This window comes from Rhea pennata, chromosome 14, assembly GCF_028389875.1.
Source record: "Rhea pennata isolate bPtePen1 chromosome 14, bPtePen1.pri, whole genome shotgun sequence".
Taxonomy (NCBI): domain Eukaryota; kingdom Metazoa; phylum Chordata; class Aves; order Rheiformes; family Rheidae; genus Rhea; species Rhea pennata.
Window position 1 is genome coordinate 15,719,315 of NC_084676.1, and position 20,475 is coordinate 15,739,789.

Sequence of the window (20,475 nt, forward strand, 5' to 3'; positions counted from 1 at the left end):
TGTTTCAGGAAGCAGAAAAGGGAGAAAAGAAGGGCTAGGACAGTCACATCATTGTACAGCTCTGCAAGAAGATAAAGAGAAGCCACCAAATACTGCAGGACATTCACACATGCATACCATGGTTGGCTGTGCTCATTGCCAGGGATTAGCACCCCTTCAAGGCTAACAGAGAGGGTAAAGTTTCTGCATGAAGTGCATTAACACTTAAGCTGAAATTGGTGGTGGTTTTAGTTAACGTGGCGGTTGTGAACTGTAGCATCCTAGGAGTGGATTTGTGACCCATTCCACCACCTGGAACAAAGACTGGCCACCTTCCGGAAAGGGGACAGGCAGATGGTGGAAGGGGTGTGGACAGGGCAGTGATTACTGCAGCACCATCCGCTAAATCTTTCTGAGCCCTGAGGGCGGAGGCCCTCCCAGACTCCCCCAGAGCTGAACACTGGGGAGCTGAGCACTCAGGACTGATTTAATCTTGGATGGACATGAAGTTGCTCTGAGGAGCTGCCCGGGCAGTTTTGGGCTAAAACAAGCAAACAAAAAGAAGAGACCAACAGTCTCCATGATGCAGAGGACTGTTGGTCACAGGCTGCACAGTAGAGGGGCTGCTCTGTTCCTACTACCCCCCCTTCCCCATGCTGATACTTTCCAGGAAAAATCTGGCTCCCTTCGCTTTGGCAGAGGTTTATTTTTGGAAGGTTTAATAATGTCCGTGGTGTGTCTGTCACTCACTCAAAATACAGAACCTTTATTTGTATTTATGGGCAAGATTAAATATAAAACTGGCTCTGCTCCAGCTGGCTCCTGCACCAAACTTCTTTGACACCAGCATCATCCACAGCAGTAAAGCCACTGGCCAGGTGGCATTTTTACAGCTCCTGTAAATGAAAGACAGACCTAGCTAGTCATTTTTAAGAGTGACCTCCCCCTACACAAATAGTCATTGATGCTCAGAGTAAATGTGGATGCGGCACCTCTGTGAGGGCAACAGGCCACTGAACCAAGACAGTATTCCAGCAAGACTGCCTTTGCTCTGAAATGCCCCTTGCAAAGTGGCACCAGGCATGATCAGCTAGAGGCTTGGTGTGGAGACCCAGTTCGCTTAAATGGAGAGGAAGAAGCAGGTAAGAAAAGAATCTCAGGGCAGCAAAGCACTGAAGTATGTTCCCTAGGGAGGTGGTAGACCAGGACAGGCAAATGGTTGTGAGAACTGAGCTGGCACAGCCTGGGACAGAGACTTGGAGAAGATGACTTCCAAGGCCTCTGAAAGGGAGGGTTGGGATGGGATTCAGCCCCTGTGATTTGCAAAGGGCATTGCCTGCTGCAGATATATTGTAGAACAGATTTTGATCTACTTTGACATGGTGCCACCTGGAATGGTTTTATACCTCCAGGAACCTTTCTGTTTGTTTTCTTTATTAAAAAAAAAAAAAAAAAAAAGTCCCCAAACTAAACCAGCCCTTGTCTGCCACCATCCTTGTGCACCCTGTAGAGTTCAGGAGTCTCACAATTGCAGAAAGTGTTGGCCAGGCCTTGGGCAGAAAGAGGCTCTAGGTGATGAAGCTCTCCAAAAAATAGCTCACCTTTACAATGAGTCCACTGTGTTTTACAGAATTGCAAAAGCAATGATCAGATTACTTTGAATGAGGGTATTTGGATGTGGAAGCACTGGCAGGAGAAGCACTGGGAAAACAGCCAGTGTTGGTGGCACCCAGATTAATGGCTCCTTGAGATAGTAGAGATCACAGCACATCTGCCTGCAGAGTCTCTAAGAGACAAATGCAGGGAACAAATGCTGATGGCCCTCCCAAAGCGGGACGCTATGGTCGTGACAGAGGGAGGACGACCTTGGCCCAGCAAGGGCCTGCAGGGCATTTTGTCAGGGCTCCGCCTCTGCCTCAGAGGTGAGTTGAAGGTGTTTGGCAGGGCCAGGTATTCCAGAGCCCTCTGTTCTCTCTTCACGTCGAGGGAATGATGCTTTTCAGCTTTCTTGGAGTAGTTTGTTGCATAGATTTCTCCTTGGGTCAGAGATCCAGAGTCCAACAAACCTGTTTAGCTGAAGTTTGAGGCCTCTCCTCTCCTAAGGCTCAGGACTCAAATATGCTAGAGAGCATGAAAGATTTGGCTTTGAGAAATTTTAGTAGAACATAGAAGGAAGAAGATAGAGTTGAACATAAATGAGGAGCAAACACATTCAGGACTGCTCTCTAGGAAGGCAACTAGAGTATGTTAAAGCCGTAAGTGCCCATGCACAAATGTCTTTAAAAATGCCTCCATTTTTTTTCCAAGTAGCTCTTTCCAAGTCTACTACAGTTCAGGGTCACTTGAGTCCAAAGCTTCATACCCTCAAACCATGAATACCTTTAGTAAGCCGCAGATCAAGGCCTAGTAGTAACACAACCCACTTGAATGAACAAATCTGAAATAAAAAATATGCTGCACCACAATTACAGGTAGAGAAGGTATTTCAGGCGTTTAGTAAACATGGCAAATAATAAATAGAGCTATTCAGTCAGTAGACAGTTGCATGATTATAAATAGGAAAATCTACCCCAGCCCAAAGCCAGCTGAGACCCAACAACATACAGTTATTAAGGAGTGAGTTTTCTGTGCATTTTTTGGAAGAAGGTTGAAAATATTTTGCCCACTCTTTATTTTAAGAAGGTGAAATGTCCCTGGTGGATTTCAAAAGCTAACCTCTCGGGTATGCATTTTCCATGCCAAGACACTGAGTCACGAAGAGATTGCAGGAAGCTGTTTCAAATCCAGACAGGGGATAAAATGGCTGTAATTTAGTAGCCAGCTCAGCTCACTCTGCTAATAACCACACCGCCCCGTCCGTGCCCTTAGCCTTACAAGCAGAGAGCTTTGCTTGCTGCCACTTTCATATGCTATTTGGTTATTGCTTGGGGTAAAACTTGTCCACACCTATTCCATTCTGAAAGACTGCCTGTGTCCAGGCCAAACATTCAGTTCAGAGAGCGTGTTAGCTGGCTGGAAAATGCTGTCATTCCTCCTTTGCGCCGTATGGAAGCTGACAGTCTCTAGGCATGTCTGTTGGACCCTTGGGCTTGCAGGGACATTTTTCTGCTCTCCCTTGTTTAAGCTGCAATCGTCGGTTTAATGTGTTTGTCTGTGTATAAGTTTCTGGCATTAGTGTGTTGTAGCAGGGAGGGCCACATCTTCATCATATGCTCTAGTCGGACCTACTCATTTGGTGCCCCTAAGTGAGGTGGTTTACACACATGGAGTTGGTTCTGTCATTTGGGGGATTGCACAATTACACATTGAGCATCGTGATAGTAACCTTAGAGATGCTAGGGTGATCCTTAATGATCCTTAGAGATACTAGGATGATCTGAAGCAGTTGCTACCTCCAGCTGCTTGTGGTTACACCACAGTAATGGAGCAGAGACAACATAAAAGATCTTTGTCTGCTTCTCAGCCGGTGCAGCTCCACATCTGACGCATTTCCCCGCTGATTTCAGCCAAACTATACACTGCAAACACACCGCTCCTTCTGCCCCTGCTCCAGGGCAGGATCCGCCAGCCAGGGAGTGGGATGGGTGGCCTGGGACAAGAACCTTGTCACCCACAGCAGGTGCTCGCACGAGTTTCATGAATTAGAGCCCTGTCCTGGATTGTGAATCTGACCTACATGTTATCACAAGGCAAGATCCAGCAGGGGTATCCTGCTGACAGGACAGGTTGCGATTTTGTCCCATTAGGGATTAATGACCTTTCTCTTTGCTGCAAGGGTGGCTAAAGCCCTTGCAGAGCTGCCTGGGTTGGCTGAGGTATGCTCCATCACTGCCACCCGGTATCAGCTTAGCAGGGCCAGAGGGGAGCTATTATCTGCTCCTCCTGCGAATGGCTCGTGGAGTTTCCCCTCCTCCCAGCTGCCTGAGGAACAGGCTTCATGTCTTATGTTTGTTCACTATTAGAAGGCTTTGGTGTGTGCTCTGTGGAGTCAGAAATCTTGTTTGCTGCTGCCATGAAGTCAGCTGAAAGTGCAGGCTGTGTTTAGGAGAATTTGCATGGCCCCGTTCAGAAAGGAAGCTGAGCTGAATTCCCCCGCTCTGGCTGCCCCCTCCAGGAGGGCTTTAATCCATCTTTCCTGGACAGTGCCTTGGAGTGTCATGTGGGCTGGCTCAGAGAAGAGAGTCCTGCACAGCAAGTCGTGTCCCAGTCTGCACACTGGCCAGCCTGAGGTGACCAACCAACTCGGACCGCTCTCAGCTGCTCAGAGCTGGGAAGTTCCCTGCAAGGAAGTCCAGAAAGCAAAATGAGTCTCGAATTCCCATCGGCACCTGGGTCCTTGAGATGAGATGAAGTGTGTTGCTGAAAAAGGAAGAGGTTGCTTTATGCAGCATCTCTAGAGTGGCTGCTCCATGGGACCTGGTGCCTTGGCTGTTCTGGTGTCTTGGTCTTGCGAGTGCTCCCTGCCAGGGTGTTGGAGGAGGTGCGGATGGGTCAGGGCAGGGAGGAGTGCGAAAGAGATGGAGACAAAAGGAGGAAGACAGAGAAGTGTAAAGAACAGTGAGGAGAGGAGGTGGGAGCCGAGAGGAGAAGCTAGACAGAGTGAGGAAAGGGGAGGTGGTGATGGGAGATGTAGGGATGGAGGGAGGGTTCTCATTTCCAAAGGAAAAGGAAAAGGAGGCAGGAAAAGGAGGAAAGATCGAAGGAGAGATGGAGAAGAGGGAACAGAGAAAAGCCAGGGAAAAACAAAGCCACAACAGGCTGGCTTGGGGAAATTTGTTTCTCATGCCCCTGATTTGACAGTCCTTGGCTGGTGTTGCTCAGCTCTGGGTGTAGGGAGAGAGGGTTGCCTGGTGCTGTTCTGTGAGGCTTTGAGTCACTGAGGATATCTGCATCTCTCAGTACCATACCTGGGGGAGCACATCGCAGGCTGGAGGCTGGACCTGAAGAGCAGCGAAGGCAAAATTGGCCGCAGCAGGTATCCTTGCCGTCCTCCCTCGCCCAGTGGACTGGGTTGGACTTTGAGAGGAACTGCTTTAGGAACAATGTCACTCAGGAATCCCTTTTCTTTCCCTTTTGTTTTGCTGTTCTCTCCCCCCTCCTCCTTTTCTTTGTCTGCTGGTGCACAACAGATGGGAGGAAATGCCATTTTAAATGCCACAGCATCCTGATGAAATGTGATGGGTTATGGCAGTCCCTGATGAGTCACGGCATTGTTTCGTGTGCAGGGCCCTGCTGTGGCCCTTCAGCTTTACAAATGCAGTGAAGGGCATTTAGGCATCCATGCCAGACCCTTGGCAGGTTCCCTCTGGGGCCCGAGTGTTCAAGTCTCATTAATTAACCAGATGCATTTGTGGAGTCAGAACTGAGCCCACAGTTGCTTTACTGGTGGTGAAACCAGCAGCTAGCTTTGAAACATCTGGCCTGTACTGCCTTTGGGTACGTGGGGGTTATAAATTACACTAAATTCCCATGTTACATTTATCGGATTTCCTCATAAGGTGCAAGAGCTCTGTCCCCAGGAGGAACAGGTTCAGAGAAACAAGCCCCACACAGCACAACCCTCCCCGCTGTCTCCAGCTTAGAGCTCTGCTGCTTGGGAAAGCCAGGCTCCGTCTCCAGGCCTGCCTGCTCCTCGGCCACGCTGCGGAGACGGATCTGCAGAGCCAAGTCTGATGGTGGTTTCTGTGATGTGGCAACCTGCTGCTGGGGGTTTGCTTGAGATGATCGGATCATTTCACATAAGCTACCAGGCAAACATCAAATAATATTGACTCAATCGCTAGCAGCCGCTTGCCAGATGAGAAACAGCAGCTCAGAAGTGGGAAAAAAACCGACCTCCCCATGTGTGTGTATACATATATATATATATATACATATATATACATATATATATATATATATACACACATATATATATCCCAACAGCTCCGTTACTAAAACCTGGAGTGACCCAGCCCTGCTAGTTTCAAACTAACTAATTGTGGAAAAAGGTCACCTCTAAGCCTGCAGAATATATAAAGCAGTCTTTTAATTTAGGTGACTGAAAGAGCAGATTTGAAAACTTCAACTAGCAACATTAAAATTGGTTGCAATATGCTTAATTTTAGTAACCGAGATTGAAAACATCTCTCATTGTCTGAATGCCTGTATGTCTAATTCATGGCAATTTTTCCGCGCTGGCACTGAAAATCTAGCAGCGTTCAGCCATTTCATTTCTCATTATTATAAGATCTAATATAGGTTGATGCCCTGCTGTAGCGAGTGGAAGGGTTGTTATTAATTAACCCCCACCCCTCCCCTGCTTTCACCCAAGCTCTTGCTCCGGGCTAGTTTGTAAGTATATTCTCGTTAAAAGGCCTGGCAGCTTCGTGGCGCAGCCCGGCCAACACCAACAGTCGCAGCAGCGCTGCCGTGTTTATTCAGATTTCAGCAGCTCTACCTGGACCAAGAGGCGAAGCGGGCTGTGTTTGCATTTGTGAAGCCAGAGGTTTGGGGTGTTATTTTTCCCCCGTCGGGCGTCCTTTGCTGTTTTAAGTTATGTCAAAAGCTGTGTGGCAGGAAAAGGAGGGGAAGGAGGGAGTGGGACCACGCAGCCGAGGGTGGCGAGGGCAGAACCGGGGCCGGGCGCGTTCAGGCGGCCGCCTGCCGCGCCGCGGCGGCCCCCGGCTCCGTCTCACCCGGGGGCCGGGCTCTGCCCTCCGCGGCGCTCGCTTCGGCGTTGTGCTGCGGGCTTGCGCCACGACTCGCAGCCTTGTGAACTCTCCTGAGTTTTCTCACCTCAGTTCTGACCAAAGCAAAGATTTGGCTCTCGGTTAAGCAATGCGGTAGGAGTCTGAGAGAGGAGCAAAGTGGCTGAGGTGTCTGTTTTTCTTCAGCAACGGGCTGCCCCATTAGCTCAGCCGAATCATATGACTTCACCCTCGGACGGACCGTTCCTACCTCGTGCTCCCCCACAACCGAGGAGCATTTGCACCTTAGGCCTGGGACCACTCCACCCAGTCCCTGACCATACCCAGCACTCACAGCCAGGTCGCTGGCTTCGAAATCCCCCCAAGGGCTGCGTGTAGGAAGTCGGGAGACAGAGGAGGGCTTGGCAGCGCGTAGCTGCTTGGCGGATTGGTGTCACCCAGAGGCACCTACACCCTGGGCAGCACCGCTGTGTGGTAGGTGTGCCCCACAGCACTGCCCTCCCGATAACCGTCTCTCCATCGCCCGGATGTGGGTCCTAGTATGAGCACAGCCATGTCCGGGCGATGGAGAGACGGTTATGGGGAGGGCAGTTTTGAATTCAGGCAAAAAAAGAGGAGGTAAGAGTGTTTCTGCTTTGTACATTAGTGTCCCTTCCTAGTCCCTCTTGTGTCTGACCGTGGCCGTCAGGACGATGAGGGAGCCATTAATCGGCTCTTGATGTGTGTTTGTTTCGTTTAGCACATCCTGAGTGCTGCGGTGAGAGCTTTAGAGATGTTCGTTATGGTGATTGCTTTTCCTGCTTATTAAGATGGAAAAAGCCACGGTGGTTAAGGGAGGGCAAGTGGAGAGATGCCAGATGTGTTAGTGCTCCGAACAGTCACGGAGGGCCCGTTTTATTAGGTATTTTGCCTTGACTTCAGGAGGAGGAAGGCTGGGCTCCAGGGGGCTGCGAAGAGCACAGCTTCCCTGTGGCCTACATGCTTTGACCAAGCAGCTGTGGGTTGAAGACAGACTCTTGCAGCAACTGTCTCCTGGTGGCCAGACTGACACCTCTTCCTCTGGGTTTGTTCTGAGGTGGCTTTCCCTCTCGGGCAGGGGAGTTTTGCTGTGAGTTGCTTCAACATGTGTGTGGTGTTTCCAGGCACCTCCCAGTCCCATTGGCCATCCGACAACAGGGGTCCATGGCCACTGCACCTTGTGAAATCTGGCTCAAGCCCAGTATCAGTGGTATGTCCATCCCACTCATCCCAGCATAAGGAGGTCCTTCTCCTGACAGACGACCCTGTCAGCCACCCTTGTTGCATTGTCTGACCGGTGTGACTGGTGCTTGCTGGGCATTGGAGTGGGCAGAACAGAGCTCTTATGCTCTTGATACCCAAATCAGTCATGTCCTAGGCTTCCCAGGCAGGCTGTGGAGCTCTCTGCCTCTGCTCGGGTGGGACACAGCCCACGCTGGCCCGAGCTGTACTCTCTGGATTGATGCAACTTCCAATGTTCCAGAAAAGCTCAAGTTTCACACAGGAACACGTACGCACACGTCTGCTCAACCTGGCAGCCAGATCTGGCCTTTTCCTGCTGTTTTAGGGCCTCCTGCTCCCTTCTCATGAGGAGTAGATGGGTCATGGTGTAGTTGTGATCACACCACTGGGCTCAGAGGTGCCCTGGCCCCACTGAGCGCCTGCTGTCGATTGCACGTAAATGGGCCGCATTGCGTGTGATATGGGCTGGTGAAATGGGAGTTCCACGATCACCCTGTATGTGCGTGATCCACCCCGGAGGCACGACTGTCCTGTCCCCTTCTGCCCAGTAACCCCAGTGCTTAGTCTACAGCCAGGCCCAAAACCATGCTTGCGTGTAAGTGACATGCAAGGTGGGAGAAGACGGGTCGTGGACGTGCTGTAGCAGGGATCCTACTGCTTCCTTGCTGTAGTGGGAGGCGAAAGAAAACCTCAGAAGACTGCCCATGTGGACAGATCGTGTGTGGGCAGTAGAGGCTGCCATGAAGGAGAATGGGCTCCTGGAGCAATGTAAGTCCATCTCCTTCTTGCCTTTCTGAGGGGATAGCACAGGGAGATAGGCCTGCTTATCCACATATGACAATAATACAAGAGAATTGCAAACAGATTCTTGCCTTATCTTACTTGAGGATATTGCAGTAAAGGGATTTATTTTGGCTTTTCTGCCAAAAAACGTACACAGAGATTCCACCCAAGCATATATATATGTTTCTCTTGGAAACAGACAAAACTCTGGTATCCAGAAAGCCTTGCACTGTTATTAATCTCTGGGGTTTTATCCAAGTTTCATTAAAAATCTGGATGTACTTGAAATGGCTTTCAGATAAAGTTGAATGAATCTCCCTCTGTCTTAGAGGCTGGTGTGGCCTGATTTCCTTGTTGAGATTTGGGTGGGTTGGGAATTGGGTAGGAGATTTCCAGCCACCTGAACTGGGAAAGAAGGAGCGTCTTAAAACAACCTAATCTGAATGAATTGCAGGCACTTTTCTTGGCCTGTGACTTGCTGTGGGTGTGGCAGCTTGCATAGGGCAAACGTGGGCCATTTGTCCCAGGGGAAGGGCTTCTTTTAAATCAGATGGGCAAGAAATTGCTATCGAGAGGCTTCACTTGTGCTGGCTGCCTGTGCTGTTTCAAAAGCTGGGGGAGAACTGATTCTCCAGTACTTTCCAAAGTGTGAAAAATCTCCCTGAATCCCCTTGGAGTAAAAAGCTAAAGCAGCAATGCTGGAGCAAGCACCAAGCTCAAGGCTTCTCTGGAGCCAAGGCCCTGGATGTGGCCAGCTCATGGCCACAACAAGCCCGTGATTTCTCATAGCCACAAGAGGGTGACAGAGTCCCATCCTGTGCTGTGGTGGCCCTGGACAAACCCAGAGATGTCCCCAGCTAGCACAGGACAGCAGCCCACCTTGGAGACTGACTCTACCTGGGTAAATGGAGGCTTTTGGAAAATCCTTGCTGAAGTGCTAGATCTGAGAGAGTGCTGGCTGGAAATGGGATCCTAATATTGAAAACTTAGGGACGTTTTTTTCCACCTGGCTTTAGTTAGTATTGGTGCTGGAATCTGCAAAATCTTCATGTTGCCAAAAGAGGGGAGAACTCCCAAGATTACTGTAGCAGGCAGGGAAAGAAAACCTTACCTCTGCTCTCCCTTGGCAGTCGAATGTGAAAGCCACATTTTAGAGTAATTCTGGAAAAATAGAGAGCGAGTACTCAGTAACTGTCCTTTGTGCTAACACAGAGCTGTGTGGGTCAGCCCAGTGCCCTGCTCTGTACCTCCTGGTAGCCTGCTCCAAAAAATGCTGAGGCTTGAGGATATGGGTTTGATGGAAGAGCTGCCCGAACTCAGACGATGCCAGGATGGTGACATTTGGTGTTGGTACCTTCTGAAGGATAGTTCAAGAGCACGTGGCTCCCTGCCACCTCCTCAAGACACCATGGGAATATTGGGTGAAGGAGAGGTAATGAAAGACTGGCAGGAGGGCCTGGCTGCCGATGAGGAGGAGGACAGAGTCCCCAGAGCATAGAGTGTGAAGGCAGCAGAGAGGAGGAGATGCACCCCTCCACCTCACCCAGCTCTCCTTCCAGCTCTGGGTTGAGGGAGCCCTGCCTTGCACATTGCAGTCTCTCTACATATGGGTATACGTATGTGCTATAGGCATATGCTGTGCTGCTCCTGTTTGCTGTGGACGTGAGGGCTGATCTGGTGTGCTCTCTTAGTGCAGAGGCTGGGAACTGGTTACCTGGTACCAGGTTAGTAGCTAGGAGTGGTGCTGAGCAGAATAAAAGCACCTTGCTCTGGCTCCCTGCCCTGCATGGTAAGCCAGGCTAATGAGGAAAGAGTTTGCTGGGGAGGCAAGGATTCCTGTAGTAGGGCTGAGGGGAAGAGAGGGAGAAAGAGGAGGTTAGGGAGAGTGTAAGGGAACAGAATGAAAGGGGAAGGAGATGGCAGAAGATCGAAAGGGAGACGTGGCTTGAGTGAGAAGCAGCTTGTGACCAAGGGCAACCACAAGAGAGAGGAGACGATGTTGTCTGACCAGGCCATTCTGTTTGCACATTGCACATTCATGTCCCCAACCTGCCCGTGGCAGAGGCAACTGCGATGTTCAGGCTGGAGGATGCTCCCATGGATCTGTGCCATGCCCCTGATGTCCTGGACGTCCTCATGGTGCCAGCGGGTGGCTCATATGAGGCACGTCTGGCCAAGCCTGGGCAGAGTTGTCCCACTGCCCAGGCTGTATCCTTGTCTGTGCACATGCACCCGTGTTTCTCGTTGTGTTTTGGCCCTGTGGGGGGGTCCATGGCAGCTCCCGGCCCCTGTGGCCCTCTCTGAGAGCAGGGCCCTCTCTGCTGCTGCTGCCTCTTCTCTTCCCTCTGCTGCCTGCATTGCAGCCTGGCATATACCCTGCACACCCTGACATGAGCAGGGGACTCCGGGCTTCTTGCAAAATGATCTTTGCAGTTCTGCTTTGAAAGGGACAACAGGCATTTCTAAGCAACTGCCCGAGGTGCTGTTCAAGACAGGAGATTAAAGTACTTTGGGAGGTTTCCAAGACTTAGTTTCATCCCCCCCCCGCCCCGCGTTCCAGGATGCCGGGGCAGCGGGTGTGGGCTTGACGACATCTCCGGTGATGAGCTCCAGCCAGCTCCCTTGTAACTTCATCTGTCGCTGGGGTGGGAAAGCCTGTAACGCACCAGACAGAAGGGCGGCTCGTGCCAACCTCTGATCTTATCGGCTGATGAGTGAGGGCTGTTGGTTGGGGAGTTTGCTTTGTGTTTCTGGGAAGGATTGACTGTCTGACCGGAGAGCTAGTCGCTATTTTCCCATAGACTGTGACTTGATTTTAACCATCATTCTGATGCGAGAGTGTGTGTGCGTACAAGTGCATGTACTGCTATGGTATATTGGGATTTATATTTGCAAATCTCCTCACTCCCATCTGCTCTTATGCTGTTACTGATAGAGAAGGAGGAGGGAAAAAAATACTTGAGCAGAACTAGGAACATGGCTCCCCTCGCCGCAGGTGGTCGTTGTGTTTCGATGCACCCCATCTTCTTTGCTGCCCAGCTGAATGCCGCCCAGTGAGCATGTAGCAAGGGGACAGGGGCACGCGTGCACCCCATGGTCACACTTCATCTACACCCAGTCCATTGGTGCTGGATGTATTCACTGACAGCGTGGAGGCACAGGGGAGTGAAGGCACGCTCTGAGTGCACGTGAAAACTGATGTGTGCATGACCTGGGTGGGCTGGGGATTTGCTCAGGTGGAGAGAGGGGCGATTGCCTTGCTGGCTGCTCCTGAGGGTACCCATGGACCAGGGAGCGCGGGGACCTGGGGTGATGGTGTGTAGCCTGTGTGGCTATGCAGGGGGATGTGAAAGGAAGGTATGTGTCTGGGTAACACGGGCTCCACTCTTGCAGCTGCAGCTTCTTCATTGAGTTTATACTCCAACAGTTTATACTGTTTTCTCTTTAAATACTAGAAGTAATTAGATGCTGCTTATGAGTAATCATTTGGACTAAACAATCTGGTTTCATTTAAAGTGGTCGGTATGAAATGCCTCCTGATTTATTAGGAAAAAAATTAAAAAGACTCCTTCTCCGTCAGCCTCCCAGGAGTCCTGCTGGGGAAGAGGGCAGAGGTAGGGTTAAACCCCACCTTTCCTCACCCCATGCCTGAGGTTTGCTATTAAAACTTCCCATAGGGAGAAGGGAGAAAACATTGCCTCCCATCTGCAGGAAGGGCTATGAAGATGAAAGAGGGGCTGGGTATGCTGCAAACAAGGGGACTGTGGGACTCGAGGGGGAACAGTTGAGCCTGCGCTTTCCTACAGTCCCAAAGCACCATGCAAATGAAGGTTTGCTGCCAGTTCCCAAGCCGGACCTTGAAAGCCTAAAGCCAATGGTAACAACCAAGTTGCAATATGCTGAATTTTACAGTCCTCAGTGAAAATTGTAACAGTAAATCTGCTGCTGGCTTCAGTCGTTAAGTTGCCCTCAATACCACAAAAATCCCTGCAAATTTCTTGTTGACTTTGGCTGTGGAAATGCTGCGCTCTGTTGCAGCACACAGTGTTAATGGCAAAGAGATTTTCGAGGCCTTGGACGCTGCAGCACTGGTTTGGATGAGTCTTTGATGGGAAGAGGATGGAAGGAACAGATTCCGTTTGGTGTGTTCAGCACATTTTATCAGTTTATCCGATACGTAGGCAGATGAAACAGTGCAAGTCAGGCAGGGTGAGAAGCTATTTCCCAACAGGGTGCAGCAGGCATTTGGAGATAGGAGGAGCGTGGGAACTACAAGCGAGAGGATGTTTGGGAGCTCGGACCATCCAAGCCGAGGATCCCCGGCCAGACGCACGTGTTTGTGGCTGGGGAAGGAGGCCTGTCGGTGGGAAAGGCTCAGTGCCTGCCGTACTGCTTGCAGAGATCTGAGGCGGGAGCAAGCGTAGCAGGCAGAGCTCACGGCCGCCCGTGCCTAGCTGGGCTCGGCAGCCCCGCTGCCTCCCGTGCAGCCTGGGGCTGGCACACCGGGCAGCGTGGGAGCAGCCAGCCAGCCCGGGAACAACCTGGCAAGTTTGCGAGGTCTGTTCTGGGGTGGGAGCAGAGCCCAGAGGAGGACATTCACTCAGATGAGTTGACCTTCTTCTCAGAGCAGGCTTGTATCTCACCAGTCCAAAAAGAGAAAAAGCAGAGCTTGAGATAGTCGTCAGAATTGCTGATGTGGTCAAAGGGAGCAGCAATTTGCTGTTTGTCCCAGTGTAAGCCCTTGGCATGCTCAGAGGTCCTGACAGACAGACTCTGAGGAAAGGCCAACCTGCACAGTCGAGTGGGAGTCCTCAACCCCTCAACAGCCAGTTAAACATTGCTGATGTTGTTACAGGGCCCAAAATGCTGTGAAATTCGGGTAAGGACTGGACTAACTCCATGCTTGCCCTGTTTCTCATGCTCTTCCTTGGGCATGTAGAGGATGCTGTGCAAGGATCCTGATGCATCTGGGAGATGAGATGCTGAGGAGCTGGACCCATCTGACCTTGCGTAGCCATTCCCAGGTTTTCTGTGCAGGCCCTCAGCTCCTGTCACCTAGCAACCGTGCATCTTATTGCATGGTAGGATTAAATAAATTGTATTTAACAGGACCATGAACCCTGCCTGGCTGTTCACCTGCTTGGGGTTGATGGCTCCACAATTATCCAACTGCGGCCTGTCACATGTAATCATGAGAGTTCAGCTAATTGTGAGGAGCAGCTACATAATCCATGTTTGCACTTTGCCATTCCCAAATCTACCTGTAATTCCAGATGCAAGCCACTTCTGTGCATTGCTTTTTGCCTGTTTGAGAATCAACATGATGTGGTTGCTTGCTCTTTTTGTGGTTTCCCAAGGCGAGATCCAGATCTCATTTCAACCTAGATCCTTGGGCTGATCTGTCCCTTGTTTTCATTTGTATCTCAGTGTTTATGGAAGCTGAATATGGGTTATACCTTTCCATTTATAGTTTTAACAAAGCATCATCGGATTTTGTTCCAGTCGCTTTTTATCTTGACTAAAATGTCGGTTTTGAAGACCTATTATTAGCAATTTTGTATAGCTTCTGGATTACTGCAGATAATAATGAATCACCCTCTGCAGTATTGATATAGGTACTTTAAGCCTCCCAACAACTAGTCTGTAAGTTGTGCTGGTGACTGAGTGCAGAAAACCCTCGATGGCAATGGGTGGGTTTAACATACGTGTATGGCGCTCCAGATCCTGTGCCTGCAAAGTGTGTGTATCTGCCCTACTCCCATGCTAGGCCTTCCTCCTGGTCAGGAGTCCCAGTGCACATACGTTGGCTCGGCTCCAGGTCCCAGCATCAGCTCATGCTTTGCAGTCTTTTTCTTGCCCTGAACCATGCCTCGTGCATCAGCCCCTGCGGCCAGCTGGCTCATCCCGGCGCCGGGATCGGCAGCTGCCGGCACGCCGAATGCTTTCCGTGGCACGCCGTCCCCGCGGCCTCGGAGTCTCGCGCCGTTTCCCTCTTCAGGAAGCCGGTTCTTCTCTTCTCCCAGAAAGCTGCCCGAGCAGCGTGATGTGATTTCGCCCAAGCCCCTTCCACCACCACCCCACCCACCCAAACGTAATTTGCTCTTCTCATAATTAGGCAGCGGGAACCACTTCTAATCCTAACTAGAAACTCTAATTTAGGACGAAGGTCTGGAAAAACCAAAATAACTCCTGGCGTTCAGAACAAATGTGCTTCTGAAAGCGAGGTGTTTTTAGTAAAAGTGTTCTGGAAAACATACCTGAGGGCCATTAACATTTTATTTTTCTACCTCTGTCCTTCTTGCCAGCTGCATCAGTTCATCTAGAAGATGAATCCTTTCCCCTTAAATCCCCTTAAAAAGTGGCAGCTTTGCAGCTGGCTTCACCTACAGTCCCTGAGGCCTTGCAAATGCGTTAATTTTATTCCTTTCACTGGCTGCCTCCACACTGCAGGACCACTGGTGCCAAAAAGTCACCTAACCCTTGTGCTGCAGCTCCCTAGGGCAGGCGCTGGTGAAAATACCAAGGAGGATGAAACCTCTGTTCCCCGCCTGGTGCCCACATTTCCTTCCTAGGTCACTAGTGCCTGGTTACGTTTCAGTTGCCTGATTTTTCCTAGGGGACGGCTTTGACTTTGAACTGAAGCTTCTTTCTGTGCTTGTCCTCAGAAAGGCCCTCACCAGCCTCTGTAAGTTGTGCTTTCCTTGTGGACAACCACATTTTTTTGCTGGATCTGGTGGTTTTGCTGTTACCCGACAAGCAGCTGCTGGCTGCCTGCACTTGAGTAAATAAAGCTCACCGAGATCCACTGAGCCACGAAGGAGGCCACTCGAGGCCCCTCTGCAGAACTTATTTCCATGTATAAATTTCGTCCTGCAAAGTTAGCTGCAAGTGAAATATGCTACCTCTGAAGAATTACTCCTCGAGTTTTCCATTTAAATGAAATAATCCAGGGTTTTATCTAGTAAACTCAGCTGATGGAAACTTGTTTTTTTTATCACTATTGTGGTCTGTTTCCCACTCAGGAGGATAGAATCCAATATCCAAAGTTTAAACCTAGATTTCTTCACTGACAGAGCTGATTGCATGGCTACAAAAGGAAGTTGTGATAGTCCCAGGGCACGACTGTGACTAATGTAGCAACGCAGGAATCCTGAGTCTCTCCATCTCTCAGTTTGGTCCAGAAGCCAGACAGGTCTCTGGGTTTAAACATAGACCTAGTTTGGCTCATGCTTGGGAAAGAACAGAAGCAACAGGGCTGATCTATTATGAAATGAGGGCAGCAGGGAATGCAAGAGTTAAGCGTTTGAATCTCTGTCTCCGCATATCTCGCCTTCCACCCCGATAAAATGACTGTGGGCAACCCGGGCCTTCGAAGAAACTTCAAAGCAGCCAGCACACCATCTCCTGTTAGAAATGAAGACTGATGAATAATAGAGTGGACCCACCCACTCTTGCTTTAATCTGTCATGTTCTATGGAAATTAAGCCTTTCTCTTACAAGAAGGCAATTTGTGCTTTTGGCATCTTCAGTGAGAAAGAGCTCTCATCTCTTTTGCTGGATTATTAATACCTTTTGTATTAAGTAATGCCGTGTCTAAATGGGTTATTTACCTATTCTAAAATACTCTCCAACAAGCAATCTGCAGAAGAGCAACCCTTTGAGACAGCAGCAGCGTGCCCTGTCCCGCAGCGCACGGGACCCAGTGCTGCCGGGACCTGTGCCCGGGGCTCGCTGCTGCCCTGGGGGGACGAAGTGGGCAGGCGAGAGCTGCAGCCAGCCGGGGCTCCCCGGGGGGCTTGCCAGCTGGCTGCGGTCTCTTCCCTTTTCCTGCTCCGTCAGCTTGGTTGTGAACAGCCATCCAGCAGGAACCTTTGAAATCCCCCCGCCCCGAACTTCTGCCTCCTGTCCTGCTAAAACAGAAAACATGCTACAGGAAGAAGCAGCCCCTCGGCACAAGCTCTCCAGGATGCTAAGGAAACATGTCCTGGGTAAACAGACAGGCCTTTCGTCCTAATGGATTACAGGTGCATGCCTGGCTGGCACAGGCAGGTGTGTTTTCCTTTCTCTGAACCAGGCCGGGGTTATAAACAAGCAGGGTGATCAGGAGATCCTGCTGTACCCTGCTGCAAGGTCCCCAAGCGAGAAAGGGCTCCTTGTCTCAGGCAGGCACCTGAGCCAAGCCAGGGGATTGCAGGGTTTTATTCACCTAATTCCCCATGCCTTGGTTTGGGCTGGCAGGGAGCTGAGCCCCGAGCTCCGGGCAGAGCTCTGGGAAGGCATCCCACGCGCCGGGCCTTTGCATCTCCTGCCAGGCAAAACCGCAGCTGCCTTTGGAGAGGTTGTGTCTGAAAGGGGAGGTGGAAACCAGGGGAAGGAGGGAGCTGCGAGGGGCCAGGAGGCTTCTGAGCCCTTGGTAATGGGTGGCCAGGTCTCCTGCTGTGCTGCAGCGCGGGAGAGGCGTAGGTGCCCCAGACAGGGTGCTAGCAGGAGGTTGATGGGCAGGAGGAACCACACAGCATGTGCACTCACATCTGGACCGGCAGCAGGAGATTCCTTTTCCCAGCACTGAGAGAGAAGAGCGAACAGAGGAGCTAACATCCCAGGCACCGCTCTGTGAAGGGGCATCCTGCCTTCTCGTACCTAGCAATAACAAGAGCCTGCTCTCGATTCCCGGCCATCCAGCCAGGCCACTTGCTGTCCACAGCGGCTCAGCAATGCAAGCGTCGGGGAGGAGGGGAGCCGGGCCAGGCTGCAGGGAGGCATCTGCTCTGGCCTCGGGGAGGCTTTGCCAGGCGGGTGCTGGGAAGAATTGCTCTTTCTTGCTGAGCCAGGGCGAGGCTGGGGGCAATGCCAGTACCTTGCATACTTTGAGAAGTGAGGAGTTTCTCTGTATCCCATGATTAATCGTGTCAGGAATGAAGGTAAGAGAGTCCAAAATCAATAGGCCAGTGAAGCCAGTGTCAGGGTCATACAACGGCACTGCCAGAAACCAACCATGCCAAATGCTTAAATCCTTCCTTCCGCCGCTTTGGGACCTTCTCTTCTGCTTCAAACAGAACCCTTACGGACAAGGGAACTGCTGACTTTTTTAGCCAAGGTCAGCCCTTGTGGAAGGCAGTGGTAGAGGTGGGCAGAGCAGTATCTACCCCAAAAGCTTTAACCATGAGAACCTGGTGGGACTGGACACAGAGAGCACTGAGGGCAAGCAGGTTTAGCTTTCCAGCAAAAACTACACAAAGTAGTGAAATTCCTCAGTCCAGGTCCGTTCCTTGTGCAAAGCCAGATCCCAGCTGCTTCACCACCCTTCCCCGACGTCCTCCCGAAACCATGCAGTGATTCATGTCCAAATGTGTTCCCACTCCACACTGTCCGGGAACTCCCCAGCAAGACCGTGAGCCATCGTGCGAGCCCCAGGGCTCTGCTGGGAAGCTGCAGTGGGGGTGCTTTGTGTCCAGGATTCCTGGATTTTGGGTCTCATGCTGGAAACTGGGACCTGGGGCAGAACAAGGAGGGAGAGCACCCAGGCAAAGCGGAAAGCATGCCATAAGGCTTGGGAAAAAAGGAGCAGTGCCAAACCCATGGGCTCCTTTCCAGCTCATCAGCTCTTCAGAGAAAACATGCCAGTCATTAGAGAGAGAAGAGGAGAAGGCAACAAGCTGCGGTTTACCGAGAGGTGGGGTGAGGCAAGGGGAGGAATAGTATCTCAAGGAACTGGAGCTGATGGACTGAAGTCTACTGAAGGAAGGTGAAGAAAGAACACAAATGCGAGTGGGAATATGTATAAGTCATTTCACGGGAGAATGTGCCGAATCATTGAAATGTATCATCAGTGACCAAAAATGGAAGAAAAATTCCATAGCTTAAGAGAGGAACTGACTCTTATTTAGGGCTTTTATTTTTATTTTCCTAGTGCCTGGCCGACCAGGAGAGGAGAAAGAAAGGGGACCAGATCGGTAACAAGCCTTGGCCAAGCCGAACGTGTTGTTAGGGGCTATGGTTTATGTTAGAACAGGCTTTAATATTGCACTGTGACTTCTAAGTGCTTTTTTATGATGATGATGATGATTTTCAACTGCGCAAATGCCATGAACAGGAACAGGGCATTGAAAAAGGCTGTTTGGCTCCAAGAACAACATCCAATGGTGCTGCTGAGTCCTTGTCAGAGGGACAGTTGATCCTTTCCAGCAGGGGCTCCTTTCTGCCCCAATAACACTTAACCCCCCATTGCTTTGGCACTGAACGTCACAGGCTGTTGCTGTAACAGTATTTGTTGCTTTAACGATGATCAGGGTTGCATAAACGGGATCCGATGCAAACTTGCTGATTGCTCCTTCCCTGGCTCCAGCTTCCAGAACAAATTATGGTGTTGTAAAAACCTCTGAGTTCCCACAAATCAAGCCCAATCCTTGTAATCTGGTCTAGATCTTGCCGCAGTGGTGGCCACTAGAAAGTCAGCTTCTGCCCACAGCTTCCATGCGGCAGGAGGCGGGAAGCTGCCAGGCTCCCCTTCCATGTCTGTGCTCGGGGTGGAAAACACACGGTCTCGGAGCAGAGTGAGAAAACACACATTCTCCAAGGCTGACGGGGAGGAGGCAGATCTCTGCCATGCTTTGCAGAAGAGCCACTTACCTGCAGCACACGAGAGAGTGGAGACAGTCCCAGCAGGGCCTGGATGATAAGATGAGAGGAGCAAAGAGTGCTCATGGCAGTGAACAGACTGGAATAGGACTGCGATCAGCCCCAGTCTGTGCTGCAGCCAAGAGGACAACCCTTGGGGCCTGACTGAGGCTCCCACAGTCAATGAGGAGTTGTCTTGGCTTCAGCACTGTCTTCTGCTGGGCTTGGGGACAGGGGAGGCCCTTGGCTTCCCAGGGGCTTTGGCAGAAAAGGGTTTTATGCAGAAGGGCAGTTATTCAAAACACTTCATCCCTCTCTTGAAGGGCTTGGAAATGCAGCCTCTTTTTTTGCACCACTTCCTCAACAACTAAACACTTCTGAGATTTCTCTTTGTGAAACGGTTCACCAGAGAGCTCTCTCTTCCAGCTTCTCCAGCCTTCTTCCTCGCTGTGGGATCTGCTCCCACACGGCACCAAGGGGGGACCTAGGAAAGCTGTACAGCCCTCTCCTGCCAAAGCAGCATGGTCTCACCACTGTGGCCGAGGGGAAAACAGCGTCCCAGGAGCACTGAACACCCCTCTCTTACCAAGGCACCATGTTCCCACCATCGTGGAGCTGTGCAAATCATGTGGCCATGTCTCCTTGTGATCCTTTTTTCCTCTAGACAAAATAACAAGCTCTCTCCTTTCTTGGGACTGTTCACTTCTTTTCCAGACTTGCCTAGACTCTTTCATCACACCAATAAAAAAGTAAATGCATCACACATTGGCCGGGGAGAACGGAAACCCTTAAACATCTAAGAGACGAAAGCAACACACACTGTTTTTCAAGGCCAGGCTAGGCCCCCAATGCCCTGTTAGGTCAAATGTCTTTTTCTGAAGAAGGAGAGAGGGGACTTATTAAAAGCCTTTCATATTTCTCATTCTGAGGTCCCGATCTGGCGGGCCGGAGGCTGTGGCGTGAGCCGGGAGCGGGGCTGCTGAGGGGGAAGGGCAGCGAGCCCGCAGCTTGCAAACAGATTGTGCAATATTTGCCCTGCACAGAGCTCCCATTGTAAAGCCTGGGAGTTCTGCTTTCAATAATTCCTGGGTTCATAATGCCCCATTGAGCGGGGAGAGAAAGGCAGTATTGAGGGCTGAAGGGGCTC